We start from the raw sequence: 12,519 nt of genomic DNA, 5'->3' as shown, positions 1-12,519 counted from the left end.
ATAAAGAATGAAGCAGATACAGAAATGACGTGAAGAGTATCTAAAAGGGACAGTGCTATTAGATGTGAGACCAGATGGATACTCAGCAGAATCAGCTGCAAACTCTCTCCCAGCAATGCAACTGCAAGCTGAGTAAACAGCACCATTCCTTCAGATCAAGGCTACTCCCTCCTATCCTTCCAAGCATTTCCTACCCACCCGTGAGTAGGATTAGTCTGTGCTTGGTATTACAGGCTTGATCTGGCAAGTATTTTAGTGAGGCTCTTTAAAATTCCTAGCAACAAGGTGAAGGATTAATTCATTCCTATTCAGGATAGCATGCAGGAATTGTGTAAATTTAGGTGCGTGCAAAGATGTCAGTGGAATTGCTGGGATCCAAATGTGCTCTAAATGCTGGAACACAACTAAGTGTGTCTTAATATGATACCTCAAAGTACAAACAGTGGTTTTCCTTATTAAAATCAGTCTTGGTATACTTCCAGTCCTTTAAGAAGTTTGGTGGGCATTAGGTGTGAATAAATCCTTGCATTTATTCAGAGCTTTGTATGTTAAGTAGCAAAGACACCAGCCAGTGAAATGTTATATTCTCCTGTTTTTTCCCTGGCTTGTGGATACACATTGATATTCCTGTTCGTTTGGGTTTTTCCAAACTGAAACTGAGATTCCCTTGTAGCAAGAGTTGCGTCATGGGAAGCTGGGAATGACATTCAGCTTCTCCCTAGCCTGCTCCCCCTGAACATGTTTGTGGTCAAACCTGGAGTTGCCCCAGGACTCTGTTCCTTTCACTTATGGAAAGCACTTCCTCACCTTCATCTTTAGTAAGAAAACAAACCCATTTTTTCCCATAAATACAGCAGTTTTATACAATTTTCTGTTCTGAAAAGTACAGTAAGAAATAGTCTTGGAAGTAGGTAAAACCCCCAAATGGGTGTTTATAATATAATTTATTAATATAAATTTAATATAGTATCGATATCCTCTTGTTGAAGAAAATCAAGAGGCAAAGCAAGCCAAATGTTTGGAAGTACGAGCCTGGGAGGTTTTCTCAGGTGAGCTTTTTCACTGCATCTGTGCATACAGTGCCTTGCAGAAGGAAGCTTTCCCCAGTGACTGCCAGCCTCTCTGTGCTGCAGCCAAATGAAAGAATAAGTAAGTCTAAATAGATTGATAGGTAAAATTGAGGGATTGATGCAAACCAGCTAGAATTATAATGAAAAATGAAGGGGGAAAAATAATCTGTATCTTTAGCACATCTCTCTTGTCTGACTTTATCCATCCAGGGTGAACTGGGAGGAAATATTCTGACTGGATACATGGAAAAACCTCTTTCACCATTAGTGCAGCCAAGAAGTGGAACAGGCTGCCCAGAAGGATTGTGCCCTCTCCATCCACAGTGGTTTTCCAGCCCTGACTTTATAAACCTCCTGGTCCAAAGGTCTGATGACCTCTAATCTCGGATCTGACCCAGCTTTGAGCAGAACATTGGACTAGAGACCTCCTGAGCTGCTTTCTCACCTGACTCATTCTATGATGTTGTAAACACACTCTAAGCTATTAACCAGGATGGGGAACTACCTTTCTACCCTCTGGCTTTTCAGATAGTGTTCTTCAGGCAGTAGTTGAGTGAAGTGAGGTTTCTGATTAGAACATTTATGGAGGCTGAGTCACAAGAGGTTTTTTTATGCAACCTAAGCACCAAAGTAAATAAACGCAGGACAGATGTGAACTGAGAGGGGAAAAAAAACTCTGTAAAGAAGCCATTTGGTCATCCCTGGGCTAAGTTGTGAAATTAGTGCTAAGAATAGTTAACAATGGCACATAAGCATTTAATTTCTCAAATTAAGGACAAATGATAGGAATGGAAAAACCTGCATGTTATCATCCCAGTTTTTAAGGGCTGTTGTCTACCCAGCCCATCCCAACCACATCCCAGCGGAACTGTAATGCTGTCTTGAATCTGAACTTGTGTGACAGAGACAGTGCTGGAACTTCATGCCATAAAGCTGGAGTGCGTGTGAGCTGGGGCATTGCGTGAGCTTCTGCGGTGTTCTGCAGTGATGGCCTCCAGTTGATCCAGGCAGATCCCACGGCTGTCCCGCTTGGAATGTTACAGCCAAATTAAAACAACGTTTTTGTGTCGCCTTTTTTGCTGGTTTTTGTATTTTTAGACACTCGGAATCATTCTTTCTGGCTGAACCCCCCAAACGGCCATTCAGTCAGTGCAAATCCCAACTGGTCCCTTTGGTCTCTTTAATACTTTGCTTTCAGCCTACTGATCATAGCTGTTGGAGGAGTGTGACTCCACCCTGAGGACAAGGCGCTGTGAAATGGCTCCTTAGCCCCTGTTTGGTCACAGATGAGGCATGTGTATGGAGCCCCCGGGGCTCCCACAGCATCCACGAGCCAGAATTTGCTGAGGCCAGTTTTTGGCGAGGTTGGACATGACAGATACTAAAACAAAGAAGCAAATGCAAAGAATGCTATAAGCTGCTGCTGCTGCTTTAGTCCCAAATACAGCACTAAACACAGCAATAGTATTGTGGAAAGCATGTGCTTGTTAAAGTATGGAAACCCATGCACCACTGAGCTGTTCAGAGCAGGACAGATTTCCTTCTCCAGGCACATGTTTTCTACGATGGAGCCTAAGTCAGGACCCTGAAAGCTGTGGTAGCTCAAAAGGATGTCAGTGAATTGCAGTATTGCATGCTCTTCATAGAATCATAGACTAGTTAGGGCTGGAAAGAAACTAAGATCATCCAGTTCCAACCCCCCTGCCATGGGCAGGGACACCTCACACTAAACCATGGCACCCAAGGCTCTGTCCAACCTGGCCTTCAACACCCACCATAACAAACTGTGATTCCTATCATGAAAATGTTCTGATATTGAGACCTGGTTTCTTTTCCGTATAGCAACGTTTAAATGCAGTTGAGAGCTGGCAATCAGATCGGACTGTTTGTACATCACTTTGTCAGAGCTACTGAAACTTCTGCCTGAAATTTCCCAATAGTTTTAACTTTCAATGGAACTTTACTGGTCTGTGCTCTCTAAAACCACCTTCTGCAGCTTGCAGAGAAGTGAATGGTTCCACTGCAGTACCGAACATCTGATGTCCACCAGATGGATTAATCAAAGCTTGGGGGAATTTATGCTCAATCACAGGTTGCAGCAGTCACCACGTGCAGAAAGATGGAAAATTGAACTCAGTATGCTTTGTCAAGTCAGGCAGCGTGTGATACCTCAGAAGGGTACAGATATTGCCAGTCCACTTTCTTACAATTACCCTCATCATGGAATCATAGAATGGTTTGGGTTGGAAAGGACCTTAAGATCATTCAGTTCCAACCCCCCTGCCATGGGCAAGGACATCTTCCACTAGACTGTGTCACCCAAGGCTCTGTCCAACCTGGCCTTGAACACTGCCAGGGATGGAGCATTCACCGCTTCTTTGGGCAGCCTGTACCAGTGCCTCGGCGCCCTCACAGTAAAGAACTTCTTCCTTATATCTAACCTGAACTTCCCCTGTTTCAGTTTGAACCTCTTCTATCACTGCAGTCTCTGAAGAGTTGCTCTCCAACATCCTGACATTCCTTAATAATTAAAGATTGCCCTAAACATATCAGTCAGGTTTGCTGTTCGAAGTTGCTGCTCTTTAACTTCTGGTCTCACTGTATAAAATATCTAGACTTCTGTTTAATAAGGTTCTTAACTTCTTGGCTTCGCTGATACCCTCTAGCAGTGAGTTCAGGAAGCACTCCCTTTCCTGGGGTTCTCTGCACCTTTCAGCATCATAAATAAAGCCTTGAATTGTGTTTCAAAGTGGGAAACAGCAGCTGCAAACCTGCTTTCTCCAACCCTTCCATTATTCCAGTGTGGTTTTGCCACACACCTTTCCCCTCAGTTGTTAAATCTCTCCTCACCCCCAAACTTTGCTTTCTCCTGCTGTGAGCTGCTCCTCCTTTACAATATCCCCCTTGAAAGAGGCTGAGCAGGCTGCAAACAGCCGCACTCCTGAGCTGTTTCATAGGTAAGAAAGCCCAGCAAAGCAAAGTGTTTGTGCAGGAGGAAGAGCTCCGGCTGCTCCGCTTGCTGGGGAATCCCCCAGGAAGCTTTCGGAGGGTGGAGAAAGCGGAGACAAGATCAAGACTAGAGCTCTAAAGCTGTGCTTAGGGGAAGAGGATGAGGGTGTTCGAGGGTGTTGCTGGGTGGATCTCCTTGGCTAGTGTCTGGGTTTGGCTTTATTACATGGCTGTGCTTTCAATTTATTTCAAAGGTGCCTGGAGCCTTATAAATCTGCATACATAGTAAGGCAGAGATTCTCTTCGTGGTGGATACTGAAATCTGAGTGTAATCATAATGGAGAGAAGGTTTTGATTTAAATACATAATGAGGCAGCCTTTTCATAAAAATATCTTCTAGAAATGGGGATTTTTCCCCTTTTTAGGCACACAGAACCACAGTTTCTGGTAGAGGAATACTCTAACTTGAAACACACACAATAACAAAAGCAGCTCCATCTTCAAAATCATCATTTCCCACATGCCTAATAAGAGATTAAAACGCAGGAATACATTTTCTGGATTGTTTAAATAATGGGCAAACAGTATTTTTGATGGGAAAAATGGGTGGTTTTCTCCTGCACCCACTTTCTGAAGTGCACAAACCATATCAGGATGGTTATAATTCTCCCAACATCAGGCTCATTTGAGTAATGCTCTCCCATTTCTAACACCAGCAGCCCAAGAGGTGCTCAACCAGTGCAATGGTGTTGACTTGACTTCCCCTGGAGACATTCAAAGCTGAGTGTGGTTCTGGACAATTTGATCTAGTTGAAGATGTCCTTGCTCATTGCGGGGAGGTTGGACCAGATGAGCTCTGAAGGTGCATCTAACCCAAACCATTCTATGATTCTGTGATTTTTATCTGCTTATATAGTACCTTCTGCACTAGGTAAAAAGTACTGAGCCTAAAACGTTGGCAATATCTTAGGGTCTTGCAACCACCTTTGACTTCTTTTCTACTCAAGGAGCAAGCTGGAAGATGGACCCAGATGGAAGAAGGGTCTGTCTTGATCCTTTACATTAAGCCAGATAAGATTGAAGAAGATCTAGATGGCAGAGTAAACACAAGCAGGATGACTTCAGATAAAAATGAGCTTTTATATTACCCCTGGGAATGACATTTGGATTCTGCACACTTTTCTGATCCCTCTCCAACGGCTTTTGGGAGATATGAAGTAAGGAAGGTATCTTCACAGCCTACAAGGGCAGATATGTGGGTGTTCCACAGCATTGCTTCTTTCTGATGTGACTGTGCACTAACCACAACACTGCCCATTGAAATATTACTGCCTTTAACTAGCCCTAAGCGTGACAGACAGTACATTGCCTTATCTGGTTCACCTTTATCATCTAAAAGTTATGTGGAGAACTTGTTCCTGATAAGAAAGTCTCTTGAGAACGAATTAATCCACTAACAAAGTGCTTCAAATACAAGATATAAAAGTACAAGTAAGATGTGGTAACGCAGGTGCAAAGCAAAATGGTTTCCAATTTGATGTAGAACTCAGTATTTTTTAAGGCACTCAGTAATATCTATTTCTTGAAATGATGCTGCCTTCATCAACTTAGGTGAACCTGTTCCCAATCCTGAACTGTATTTGTTGCTTCTAAATGTGTATTTGATTCCATCTCTTTTCTAGTGCAGGCCAGGTACCCCAAAATCTCCATGGAGTAAATCTAGACAAGAAAAAGATTGCTTTTTCCATCTTTCTGATCAAGATAGTTTTATCAGCAAGGTCAAGAGGCGGCTAAAATCACAGCTAAATCTCTGCTCACTTTGCCATGGTTTATTCCTTTCCTCTGTGCCAGTCCCTCTATTAAATGTTAGCTTATTTGCAACCTCTTTAAAAACATACAGAAAAACTGTTACACCTCAAAAATCCTTGCATTTTCCAATCCTAGCTACTTCTGCTAGAACAGGCAGCTGTTACAGTAGTGATGTTGATGCTAAGAGATATGCCATAATTGATATTACTGGTTCTCTGGCATTATGGTATATTTTCATCCCATAATTTCCCCCACCCTGGATTTCTTTAACTCTGGTGAATTTTAAGTATTGAAACCCAACCTTCAGTCTTTGTACAATGCCACTTTTACACAGCAATCTGACTGAAAGTTCTTTTGGTGCAAGTTACAGCTGAGAGTGGAATTTAGGTGTCAGTAGTCTCTAAATAGATGAGATTATGTACTCAGAGGCCAGCAGAAGGCCAGTTCTCCTTTATAAACACCATCTTTTTGGCAGTAAAAATTCATGGGTAGACAGTGACAGATTACTTTGAAACCTCAGGCTGAAGATTTTACTGGTGTTGATGGACAAAAACCATTCCCGAAGCCATTCCGGCTGGAACCTTTCAAATCACTGCATGGGATGTTGTTTTCACTACCCATTGAGGGCTGACTGCACACATTATGACCAGTTACCTGTTAACAGAAATCCCACCCATGCAGGCATATGGGGATAAAAATCCTTGAACAAGTTCTGTTTGTACTCAGGAAACCACACAGAACATCAGCTCAGGCATGGACCAGAGAAGCTCAAGTGCAATGTCAGATTTGCTTTATCATGTCATCCCGGGTCATGACTAGACTAGAAGTGTCCTTCAGATTAAATTTATCTTGTGAAGGAAAGCTCAGCCATGTCTTCTCCCTTTCAGAACTGATTTAAATAGGCTTAAAAGATACTGAGATATGTCCACTCAAAGGCGTGATTCCTTTAATCAGGAGTTAATAAAGACAGATTCAAAGCTTCCCAAAGAAACCTCTCTACCCAGGATATAGATACAGCTTCGTACACTGAATCTTTTATCATCCTATTTATGAATTTTACTTGTGGCTAGACATTTAGTCATCACCATTATCCTTGACCAAGCAAGTACTGTTTTGCCCACCCGCTGAAAACTTGTGTTTTGACATTAAGAAATGAAAATAAGCAAGCTGAGCAATAAAAACCCCAAAGCCTCCAAAATCCCAACCAACTCCCCCCCAAAAACCAAAGAAACAAAACCCCACCACCTAACTGCAGAATAGTTCCGGGGCATTTTGCAGGCAGAAGTTACTTATTTAAGGTATTTGGTAGCAGCTACAGGTAAGTGTCTAGTGAATATCTAGTTCTAAAAATGTTGAATTATGTGATTGGGACACATTATGCCAGAAGATGTCTAATTCCTTTGTGGGCATGAAGAACCTTTTCTTAGCACTGTAGCTTATAAAGGTGCGTGTCACACATGTTGTTTGCTTAGTAACTTTTCCAGCTTCAAAGCTACAGGTTTTACCATGTAATTACACATAACAAAGATGAGATTTCTTCTCTATACTTACACCAGGACCAACTTCTAACATGATTTCAGATCAACAAATAAAGCACAGATGTGAATGAGCATAAAATGTATTTATAGTAACTACATGTATGCTGAGCTACGTGTAATTGCCAAACTCTCTTGTATTTTTAGTAAAGTTAAAATGTCAGTGAAAGAAGGTACAAGCAGGATTCTTCTGCATTTAATATGTTCTTTCAAGTTAAGTTTTGCTGTATATTGAATTATGGGAGATAGCTTTCTCTCCAAATCGAATGCTACCTGGTTGCTACAAACCCCAAAATGTAGCACTTTAAAGATGAAAACAGACAGAATCTTTGTGAAATTTCATGCTTTTTACCCATAACCTATATATAGCTAATTACCTATTCAATATATTCTTGTCACATACAGAGAGAAGAGGTCTTAACAGCCAAGCTCAGATCTTTCAAGCAGGTGGACAGAAGCAATTGAACTTTGGCAGGTATGTGGCAAACTTCTCTTTGATAAGAACCCTCCAGCTGAAAGTATGCTTAAATCTTGTCTGAATTATTACAGAACATGCATTAATGGTGGTAGTCCAGAAAAAAAATAGCTTAAAAAGCATCACAGAAGGAAGATAAGAGGAAGTTTTCTGTAAGTATAATGAAAGGAGACAGCCAACCTCAACTTATATGAAACCAAGCTTAAACACAGGTAATGGTGGACACTGGTTCACTTGGCTGTAGTGCAGGAGATACTCTTCCTTAGTTAAGGATATGCAAAAGAACATAAATATCACTATGTGCTACAGTGAGGAATCAAACAGACCACTTCTGTATTTGTGGGAAGCTTTGTTCTGCCTGTAGGACTATTTTGGCACAGACAGAAAGGCAAGGAGAAACAGTAGCTATCATCTTAGAAAGAAATGAAGAAAATCACTTGGAAAGAGAATAAAATGAGGAAAATAACAGTTTTGAACTTCAGCTCTTGAACCAGTTTTCTGGTTTCCTACATTAGTGCCCTATCAGTAAAAATGCTCAAGAAGTGTCTTGGAGCTTGAAAAACTGTGTCTGTAATGCTGAGATCCTTCAGAAATGTTTTAGGGTTAGAAAAGGTAACTCAGTAACCCAAACTTCAAAAATGAGAGTAAAACACAGGTAAGAGCATGTTCATTTTGTATTAAATAATCTGAATCAGGTTTGAAAACAGAGCAAAAAGTGTTGGATGAGAGGAAATTACCCTGGGCAAACAGTCAGAGAAAGGAGGAACACCCAACCTCCTTCAGCAGGCTCAAGAACTGTAATGCAGTAGTAGCCCAGGATGAAATAACTGCAGACCAGCTCAAAACAAACACATTGAGAACATCGCTGCAATTCTTTCATGGAAGTATGGGAGAAAGAATCTCTCCACAAAATGGCAATTGTACCACTATAAAATTATCCAAGGAAGGTGCTAAGAGAGACTGCCAGGGTGCTTTCACTCTGCTGTTATTGCTAGGGAGAGCTTGGTATCAGTGCAGTGCTGTTAACCACAATTCATTGACAGCAGGTATTGAAACAGGGAACTGAAGCCAGCTCATGCTCCCACAAGTCAAGTTCTAAGCTCTTTGATGCTACAGAATGCAACAGATGACAGCTCCCTGTAGGGTTTGCTGACTTCTGGGATGCTTGTGTCAGTGTTTGCAACAGAGACAGGGAATTCCATGAATAGATATATAAATACTGTGTGCCTTTTAATGGGGTGCCAAGTATACGGGGATGTCCAGTCAGGATCAAGACATAAGCACATTCTTCTCCTTTGCTATCTGGTGTTATTCCTGACTGCATCATGAAAAAGACCTCTGGCTTAGGGAGTGAGATTCTGAAGGAGGACAGATGGCTGAAGGTTTGGACTTTCTTCAGGCTTACTGAATACATTTGCTATGTTCTGCCTGTCAAAACATTAGCCTCATCAGAGCTACTAAGCAAACAGGCTTTTCACAATCAACAAATCAAACCCCAAAGTGTGACAGTCAATGGGACTACTGCACAATCCCATTTGTCTTGAAGAAGAAGCTATGAGAGCTGCTAATGAGTTTACTTCAAGTCTAGATTAGGCTTGCCTGGATAATCACAGTTCAGGAAGCTGAGGTAAATACAACTTTCAGGAGCTTGCCTCAATCTCAGTGTGGTTAGCATATGGTATGAATCTTGAGCTGCAACGTCCTGAGCATATTCCTGCAGGGGTCAGGATAATGGAAAAGCAGTAAGGAACTCAAGGAAGTAAAGCAGCTGCTAGTATTTATGCTCGTGATGGATATTCACAGTAAAATGGTCAGACAAGAACAGAGAAGATCTATCCAAGGTCTTGACATGACACTCACAGCTGTGCAAATAGCACAGATGGGGAGATGATTCAGAGTGGCCAAAGGTTTTAAAGTGCCCCAAAACAGGCCCTAAGGCCCTTAAAACAAGATGAGGTTTTGTGACCTCCCTTCAGGTCCCTCAAGACTATTAAAGAGATGCTGCAGAAAGGACTCTTTGCAGCAAAAGGCAGCAGTTTCACACATTAACAGTTTGAACAGTTGATTCAGGATGGGCTGATGAAAGATGATCTCTGCAGGATGCACCCAAATGTATGAGGAATTAATTGGCATCTATGAACACTCAGTACCAAGTTTGTAGCCTTCTATGGTGGATACTGTTAGACCTGCAAAATTCCTATGGCTTTTCCCAGTAATTACTATTCAAAGGGCATGGTCAGTCTCTTAAGGTGGCTACTGCTGGCCACAGGTATTCAGCACCTGAAGTACTGCAGGAAACATATATACTTATGAGCTGTGCCCAAACATATATGCTTATGAACTGTGCCCACTTTGATGAATAACGGAATCCTGAATCAGGTAACTAGAACTTATTTTTCCTACCAAAGCCTCTCTCCCCACCCTATCCTCAAACTCAGCAGGTCTCGTGTTGTTGAGAATAACACCTCTGGAACTAAACTTGTCACAACTCAGGTTCTTTTAAAAGTAGCCCTAAAAGCGTTTTTTAAAGTACTCCTTAAATACAAGAAGGGGGAAAACTTGGTGCAATATGAAATATGAAAGGCTCTCCAAAATGTTTCCTGTAAGAAACAGGTGTATTTTGGATACCAGGGAGGGACTCTTCATCAGGGACTGTAGTGATAGGACAAGGGATGATGGGTTCAAACTGAAACAGGGGAAGTTCAGGTTAGATATAAAGTAGAAGTTCTTTACTGTAAGGGTCGTGAGGCACTGGCATGGGTTGCCCAGGGAGTGGTGAATGCTCCATCCCTGGCAGTGTTCAAGGCCAGGTTGGACAGAGCCTTGGGTGACATGGTCTATGGTGAGGTGCCTATGGGAAGGGAGTTGGAGCTGGATGACCTTAGGATCCTTTCCAATGCTAACCATTCCATGATTTTAGGTTATCTCTACATTAGCAGACAGTGTGGGTTCACAAGAGCACAACAGAAGCTGGTGTGGGGGCTCCACTGTCCCAGCACCTACACTTCTGAGAGTCTCTCTAGTCTGGTCCCAGAGCCTGAAGGCTTGTTAGTGCTTGTGTGTATTAGCATCCCTCCTGCAGTGCAGTTGGTTTAGTTTCCTCTGGAGGGGATCTGGTTTGCTTGTGCCAAGAGCTCTCAGTGAGGCACATCAAAGCGCATCGAGTGGAGCTCTTTAGGCCATGCACTTCAGAAGCACAGTCTGCACCCAGCCAAGACATCAGTGGTGAGCACCCTGCTTCAGGCATACTGGGTTCTCCAACCCAAACCTGAGGCAGCTCTGCAGAGAGCTAGGCTGAGTACACCTGTACTTACCCAGTTTTTATGTCCTTTATGTGCTAGCTGCATGTCCCTAACATATATACATATATATAATAGAAAGGGTTTTCTGTATGGAAAACAAAACAGGAATTGCTGAGCCTTGCCCCTCCCTCCTTAAAAAAGATTTTAGGCTTATTTGACTTATTTTCACTAAGTTAACTATGTTAACTTACTTACACAGAGTTGACTCGTTTACAGTAAGTTAACTTCTTAAGGTAAAAGCCTAGATAAGTTGCTTGGAAAGTACTGGAAAGATTAAAAAAGACCCTACCAATGAAGAGACCCCTACAATGATTTTGAGGGGACAAATAACTACAGCACTGAAAAGACATTCATTCTTTCCCTCCCCCAACAGAGAAGGAAAAAAGCAGCCAACACCCACCAAGTCTAGGCAGAGTTATCTGGAAAAAAGCATTTCTCTCTCTCTCTATAAGAAATCATTGATATGCTGTATTACCATCTGTCTCCCACCTGTATTGTACAGCCACAGTAGCGCAAAGGGGTTATAAAGAGACCAGAGAAATGCAGGTAGCTGATCCAGCTGAGGAGCAGGAATGTTTGCTTGCTGATTTGCTTGCATTGCCAGCATGATAGGAAGGCAAGAAAAGAAAGTTCTTTTCCCTCCTCAAGTTTACAGGTTATTTGGTACCTTGGCTTGGTTTTACTTTCGTTCAAGTGTCCTTAACATTCTAGGAGTGGTTTCCTGCAGACTGGATTTGACAAAATTGAACTAATTGGGTGATTTTCATTTGACTTCAATAGGAGCAGACTCCAATCACAGAGAGCCTAACAACACACTAGAACTCCAGTTCGACCTTGTATGCAGGCAACAGAGTGCAGCTGTTTGGTTCTTTATCAGGCAAAAAGTAGCTGCAACTATTAGCTAACTCAGTAATTTGCTTAAAACCATTTCTTAGTCTGTTTTTTGCTCTTCCCAGTGGGAATGATGCTCCTACAATGACAGGTCAGAACTTCTGAGTTGCTTCCCTAGGGTGGTGGAAGTCGCCACATGTGGGAGTCTAACTTAAGGACCTGTTCAGCAGCCCTTTCGAGGTAAAGGCAAATAGAGAAGCGGCAGTGAAGTGGGAACTGACCATGGGGAGAGGGGGGATTAGTTAAGGTCATAAACTCGGAATTTAAGGTACAGTTAAAGTGTTTTAACTTGAAGCTGTGTTTTCAAACTCAGGACTGCACATTTCCTGCATAAGAGATCTTACTCCAGAATAACCTCCCCTCACCTTTTCATCAGTTTGGGGGGTTCCTGGCACTTACTGCTCACATGCGGTATTCCTAAGAATTTCCCAGGAAATTTTGGCTACCCACACTTCTGACATCAACACAGTTACACAAGAATGTGTTTC

General features: G+C 42.2%; 1 protein-coding gene and 1 long non-coding RNA gene across 5 annotated transcripts in view; one reads left to right on the top strand and one right to left on the bottom strand.

Annotated features, from left to right (window-relative positions):
* Positions 1-12,519, top strand: part of LOC133214132 (uncharacterized) — a 129,788-nt gene that overhangs the window by 51,548 nt on the left and 65,721 nt on the right. For all 4 annotated transcript variants that reach the window (XR_009726005.1, XR_009726004.1, XR_009726007.1 and 1 more), the window contains exon 2: positions 7,769-7,838. This is a non-coding gene — a long non-coding RNA (uncharacterized LOC133214132). The remainder of the gene's footprint in view (positions 1-7,768; positions 7,839-12,519) is intronic.
* EFEMP1 (EGF containing fibulin extracellular matrix protein 1) overlaps positions 1-12,519 on the bottom strand; it is a 51,414-nt gene that overhangs the window by 31,890 nt on the left and 7,005 nt on the right. The gene's annotated exons all lie outside the window — the stretch shown is intronic.

This window comes from Neopsephotus bourkii, unplaced genomic scaffold (assembly GCF_033783945.1).
Source record: "Neopsephotus bourkii isolate Nb327-2 ecotype Australia unplaced genomic scaffold, CSIRO-AGI_Nbou_v1 NB_873, whole genome shotgun sequence".
Classification (NCBI taxonomy): Eukaryota; Metazoa; Chordata; class Aves; order Psittaciformes; family Psittacidae; genus Neopsephotus; species Neopsephotus bourkii.
This window is presented reverse-complemented; position numbering and strand designations above follow the sequence as displayed.